The sequence below is a fragment of the Lissotriton vulgaris genome, chromosome 5 (assembly GCF_964263255.1).
Source record: "Lissotriton vulgaris chromosome 5, aLisVul1.2, whole genome shotgun sequence".
NCBI classification, from domain to species: domain Eukaryota; kingdom Metazoa; phylum Chordata; class Amphibia; order Caudata; family Salamandridae; genus Lissotriton; species Lissotriton vulgaris.
Genome location: NC_141693.1, coordinates 1,164,714,479 through 1,164,721,828, shown reverse-complemented (window position 1 = coordinate 1,164,721,828; position 7,350 = coordinate 1,164,714,479).

Here is a 7,350-nt window from a genome sequence, read left to right as displayed (position 1 = left end):
TTGGTATTATCTGCTCCCTGACTAGTTGGAATAAATCCAGCTTGGTCCGGGTCTATCACCCCCGTCCATTAACGGACTAAGACGCGCCGCTAAGATTCCGGAAAACAGTTTAGCATCAATGTTGAGGAGCGAAATCGGTCTGTAAGAGCCACATTTCGACGGGTCCTTTGTAGGCTTGAGAATAATCGTGATGGCCGCCTCAGTCATGGACGGAGCAACCACCCCGGTGTCAAGAAAAGAATTAAAGAGACGGGTCAGAAAGGGAGCCAGTTCCCTACAAAAAGACTTGTAAAACAGAGCTGAGAACCCGTCTGGGCCAGGTGACTTGGCCACTTTTAGCCTGGAAATGGCCGAAATAACCTCCTCTATGCGGATCTCTGCATCTAATGCTTCTACGGAGTCGGAGGGAAAGGGCGTGATATGTGACTTCGTGATGTATTGTGTTATGGTGTCATGCGCCGTGCCCTCTTTTGTGTATAATGATTGATAAAAGCGACGAAAGGTATCTAAAATGGCAGTGTCAGTGGTGTGGAGATTCGCCTGGTCATCCCGTATTGCAGTAATGGTGGAAGACTGTACCCGTGCCCGCAACCTGTGCGCTAGCATCTTGCCCCCTTTATCACCACAGAGATAAGATTTATGCCGCAGGCGCAACAACGCATATGCCGCTCTATCTAGGTCCAGGTGTTTGAGCATGCGCCGTTTCATCTCTAATTCTCTCCACACCCTCGGGGCTCCTGTCCTCTTGTGGATCACCTCCAAACCACAGACCTCCCCTTCCAACTCCTCTCGCTTCTCCCTACGCAACGTAGCATGTGTGGCCGCAAGCGCTATGAAGTCCCATCTGACCACCAACTTCATGGCCTCCCAAATTGACGCCAATGCCGTATCCTCCACACAATTTTCTGCAAAATAGTTGGTAATAGTGTCTCTAATCTTCGACACTACACTATCCGAATGTAGCATGGAGTCCCTAAGCCGCCAGTCGGCCGACGGCGGCCTATGGCCCAGGAGCGAAACCTTCACCGTTATGAGTGCATGGTCGGAAAGAGAGCGTGGTGTAATGTCCACGTCAGAAAGATGAGGTAGGAGGGCCGAAGTAGCTCAAAAGTGGTTGAGTCGTGTGTATGTCTTGTGTGCTGCTGAGGGACCACGATCAACCGAGCCGACACAAGAACAAACATCCAGCACATCAACAGGCCCAAAAAACATTCCTTTTTTAGAACAGGCCGGAACATTAGACGACTCAGGAGGGGCAAAACAAAAAGAACCGCCGCAAACAAGAAGTGTGACTCAACCCAAAAAGACCAACAAAAAACAATGAAACAATTAGTAATCAACATTTCCGATCATACTTTCACCAATTATGGGTTGCACCGGTTGACGAATCTTCACAAAATGTTCCCAAACAGTATTAGAAAAAAAATGGGAGAAAATTAGATTCTGTTCTGGAGATCACACCTGTTATTATTTGGTGTAAATCGTTCAGTAGTTATTGAGGTATTATAGAAAACCAAATGTGTATATCTGGGCATAGGTGGTACTTTTGTAGTGCCTTTGTATTTATGTTTAAAACTCATACACTTTCAGAAAACACTATCACTGGATAATGGCATCAGTGATGTCATTTAGGATGTCATCAGTGGGTCATCAGTAATGTCACTGGACATGTCAAAAGTGATCTAATATGTGAGGTCATAAGCAGTGCATTGTGCGGGCATAAATTCTAGTTAGCTCAGGTAATTATAACTGCAGATTTTCTCTCGGGGAACTGTCTTCCAAATTCCCATTGAGGAACGGGGTAAGACAGGGCTGCATACTGGCACCATTATTATTTATTTTATACACTAATCTTTTAACAACCCATCGAGCCTCCTCCCACACTGACATACCTAGAGAAGCAGGCTGCCCCGTCCCCGCTTTGTTTTACGCTGACAATGCCATTTTGTTGGTCTTTACCACAAAAGCCCTGAGACACCAGGTGGAATGTTTTGTTAATTTTATGCACAATTTGAACCTTAGCACTAATTACTCCAAATTACATATTATATCTTGTGGCCCAGGCAAACTAAGAACTAACAAACTTAGCATTAACGGTCATGTTTTGACATCAGTCAAGACCTTTTGTTACCTCGGACTAAACTTTAGTTCCTCTGGGTCATGGAATTCCCACTGTGCTCTGGTCTGTTCCAAGTTAAGTAAATGCACAGGGATAGTAAGTAACCTCATTATACCACAAATTAGAGGGACATTGACACCTCCTCTGAAAGTGTTTAATTCCCAATGCATTGGTGTGGCCACTCACGGAGTAGGATTATGGGGTTTTAGCAAATGCAGTTCCATTCAGGCTGAGGTACACCGTTTCCTCCACACGTTATTAAGTGCACCTCATCTACCCCTACCCTTACACTGCACCTGGAGCTAAACCAGGTTTTTATTGAGGATATGATCCAGATGGCACCGCTCCTACTATGGGTTGGCATCTGGTTGAATTTAGACACTAAACTTTGTAGGGACATTATTTCCGTCTGTATGAACCTGGTGGTACACTGAACCTACTTGTATCCCCAATAACGCTACGTCCAAGGTAAAATTATTATTCAAGGCTCATCGTGCAACAATTAGGCTGAAAAACGAGCTATTCAAACCCCTGCTGCGGCAATATTACAGTCTTTTTTATACTATTGAGTTTCCACATTATTTGGCCTTGGAGCTGACCAGATGGGAGCAATCTATACTTTTTCGCTTTAGAGCTGGCTCAATCTACTGGTCTATCATTTAAACATTATTTAGATTCAGAGGGAAGTAAGGTCTCTCTGTGCCCGTGTGACAACAACACTGGCCAATCTTTGTTGCACTTTATGTTTTTCTGAAATTAGCACGTCAATGCTTTCTAATTCCCTTATTAAGGAGGTTAGGTTTTCGTCACTGCATTCCTGCACTCCTTCACTTACAATTTCTCAGTTCCCCCGAAATTGTCTTGCACATTTGTGCCTTCTTGAAAGCTGCACTCAGAACCAGACAACCTATGCAGGATTAATCCGACTGAATCTTTTATGGGTAGCTTGGCAAAGTACACGGGGTAGAGGGAGCGCATGGCGGACCCTCTTTGAGGCCTTTGCCTTCTCCCCATTCTCAGTTCTTGGTGCTATAACTGCCTTCATACCCTTAGTTCTTATCAGTGCACTTTACTCACAATGTTTTTTTTATACCCTAGGATCTTTTCAAATTTCTGATGCCAGATGCATTTTGTGTGCAGTATTTTAATGTAATTGCATGGTCTCAATTTGAAACTGAACTGCTGAATTTCACTGGTTGTATACGAGTAAGTATAACGTTCCTATAACCTTTGGCTTTTTCATTGAGTTTCTAAGGGTTTTTTAATTCTGCCTTAGAAAATGGAGACACTTCCTCTGGAGTACTACAAGAGATGGGGTCACCTCCCAGGGTTACACCCCCCCAAACAGCAGACAACTTCCTCTGACTGACAGGCCGGAGTGGTACTCCCCCAGTTCTCCTCCTTCACGACCTCTTGGTCGTGTATAACGTTCCTATAACCTTTGGCTTTTTCATTGAGTTTCTAAGGGTTTTTTAATTCTGCCTTAGAAAATGGAGACACTTCCTCTGGAGTACTACAAGAGATGGGGTCACCTCCCAGGGTTACACCCCCCCAAACAGCAGACAACTTCCTCTGACTGACAGGCCGGAGTGGTACTCCCCCAGTTCTCCTCCTTCACAACCTCTTGGTCCCGGTGGGGGGGATCTCAGGCTCCCGCCCATAGGGCCACAACATTAGAAGCTTGATACACCCTCAAGGTCAAACTCACACCTTTGCACTTCACCATCAAGAGAGTGAGCTACCCTCCCAACTTGTATGCCCTTTGTAACGATTCACGCCCCTACTAGGACTTCCCTTACTTTGTTTTGCCCTGACTTGGTGAGTTGTGCAGTATGTGTCGGCGGAATGGAGTGGGTGTGTGGAGGCAGGTGAAGTGGCATGCAATGGAGTGACAAAGTGGAGTGGGGTACACTGGAGTAGCATATAGTTCAGTGGTGTACAGTGAAGTGGCATTGAGTACAATAGCACAGACTTTAGTGTCGTAGAGGGGCATTGCATACAGTGGAATAGCGTACAGTGGAGTAGTGTAGAGTAGAGTGGCGTAGGCTGGATTGTGACAGAATGCTGTGGCATAGAGTGTAATAGTATATAGTGCAGTGGTGCAGAGAGGAGAGGTGTGGAGTGGAGTGGATTACAATCGAGTGTAGTGGCGTACAGTGGATTTGCATAGAGTGTAGTGGTGTATATATCTTCCACGAACACAAAGCAGCATGGTTGTTTGACATTACAAAGATGGCAATTACTACGCATGCCTTTCCCATGCAAATATTCACCACGCATATGCATTTACCATGCATACTTTTACCACGCATGGAAATTCCATTTAAGGTAAGTATTATTATGGTAAATGCTATACATACATTTATATTACTTTGAGCCAGTAGTTGCCAATGAGTGCCACGGATACTCATTTTTGGAGACTGGCACTTACTTTTCTGCATCAGACATTTATTGATAGCAAGAGGGGGAAAAACAAACAAAGTAGAAAGATGGAGGAAAAGAAAGACAGAAAAACCATGACAAGAGAGTACCTAGTATTGCATCAAAGAAGTGTGAGAAAGCCTTGTGTATTATTTTCTTGTGTTCTTACCACCCACTAAAATCGGGTTCGATGTAGTAACATCAACACACTCATGATCAGACGGGGTAAAATTCCATACTGGAATTCCCGTCCACGTGACTCATAATCAGGGTTGCCATAGGTATTTTAGCTAAAAATTTTGGGGTGTGGTGTTATCCATAAACCCCACTATTCCAATAGTGGCGGCAGCAAGAGTTACTTCTCATTCTGGAATTTATTGGGCCACTCATAATGAGGGTATTAAAGTATTCTAAAACACATTTTTTGTTCTAAAACATTCACCATGGTATAGTTTTTGATTCAAGACTACCCAGTGTTTCAATGACAGCCAGCGATTCTTATGTTTGCCATAGGAACATTGCACCTCGTTCACAGGACACTGGGACAGCAGGCCTTTCCTGATGTGCAGGGTGGTCCAGCAGTCAGCTGTCAGTTAATAACAAAAGTACACATTAGGCCCCATAACCAAAATTATTGTGCCACCTGTAAACTCTTTGAAATGACCAACTGAGCAAATATGCCTTAAAGGAGATTTCATATTCTGCTGCTCTAATATGATAAGTCGTCAGAGCAGAATATCTAATAGGAGCTTTTACATTACTGTTGGACATTCCCCCATCTCCCAAATGAAAAGGGTAATCACATACCTGCATGACAGGCTTTGAAAACTTCACAAAAGTTCAAGAGAAAAATTCAATCTTATGTTGTTCAAAATATTATGTGCGATACAAGCATTTTCTGGATATTATGTTATTTGAAACATCTATTTTCATATATATTTACGCATTACACGAGGAAATAACATTATGAAAATAACAAATCTGATATACTAAATAAAATAACTCAAACTATTAAAATTCAGATAATGCATACAAACCATAAAATGTATGGTGTAACCAGGGATAATATCCTAAACAAAAAGCTTCACATATCTGTATGCCATACATTAAATACCAGGGGCCTCATTGACAACTTTTTGGTGCAAGGCTTGTTGCTGTGCTGCCCTGCATCAAAAGAAAAGGGCATGAATGTGCAGTATGTAGGAGATATGGTGCATTCCTGTACTCTTTCACTGCACTTGCACAAAAATGGCTGCCTTGTGCCGATGCATGCATCCTTACACCATGATGCAGGGGTTTGTGCGTTGTAAGAATTATTATTTTTGTGCAGGAAGGTATACCTCCCTGCACAAAAACAATCAATGGAAGTGTTTTGCTCTTTCTATATGGCCTATTCTTGATGCCACCCTTGGGGAGGCATATGGTTTGGCGCATTCTCAGATTTACGCTATGTTGTAAGCTTTGGAATGTGTCAAAACGGCCACCAAAACACCCAAGCCACCCTTCCCTGATACAGGCTGAGGCAACGCAGCAAGTTGCGCTGCCTTACAGCATATCTAAGAGGCCATTAAAAGCCAGGCAGGGTCGCATTGCGTGGCCTTGTAGATATTGGTTTGCACTCTGCGCCACTGGAGCATCAAAAAAAATGACGCTCCAGTGGCCCACATGGTTTGTAAATAAGCCCCCGATTCTTAGTTGACGTTTAACTCATGAACCCATGTTATGCAATACCTCAAAAACTCGGTACCCGCGATCTCTTACAGTAAAGCTGGAAAAAGATGCCGAAAATCCTAGTTCCGTGATTAGAAAGTGCCAAATGGATCAGCTCCCGTGGTAGTAGGTGATGACTGGGAAGTATTCATGATAGATACTGAAATTTACCACCACTTTTTTAAAACGTGGTGCAACTATTTCAATAAATTTGGAGACTAGTTGTTAATTTTCTAAACTTGTCTAAAAGGTTGCAGGAGCGAGTAGTCAATGCTTACTTCAGAAGATTTTAAAGAAATTAGAAATCAAAAACACTATGAATTATAATCACACATAAACTCTCGGACTGCGTTATATTTTTTATCATGACCTGATTTAGAGGAGGAGATTTATAATAAAAACCTCAAAATGCACCATAGTAGCTATGTGACTCATAGTATCCGTGCTGCCCAGTAAATATTTTCTGATGTATCCGCGCAGACAGTGTCTCTCTACACATACAAAGTGTCCTGCAACGTAAAATGAAAAGTTGACCATCCTAAACACCATACTTGTAAATGTGCAGAATTTTTTAAAAGTTTGTGAACCGCACAAGTTCAATGACTATCCTGTTTGATACATCTCATTCGGTTTTTTTCATGCCTTTTAGAATTCCAAAACTTGATTTGAAAGCTTATTGAAAACGGTGTCCAGTTACATATACTGCATGTGTTTAGGTCCATAGCCATCCATAGATGCAGTTGCCCATGTTTTAAGTTGCCTGGTGTGCAGTGCACAGATCCTTTTCAGTGCATTATAGGTGATGTACTTATGGCAGAATAATATTTGATGTGGAAAGACTAGTAAACGGAAATATGTTTTACTAAAAGAAATGCTGCTCGTGGAGTGCTATCGTAAAGGGTTACTTTATGACAAATGACAACATTTAATTACTGAAAAGGCCCCACTCCACAAAAAAAACTGAACTCATACAACACTCATTTATTTAAGCCAGAGTTACTGATACTGTCACTGCTTCTAGAAAAACCATCGCCACTTTGAAATTAGATACATTCATTTTGTAGGATATCTGCTTCAGAGGCAAGTACGAGTTTTTAGGT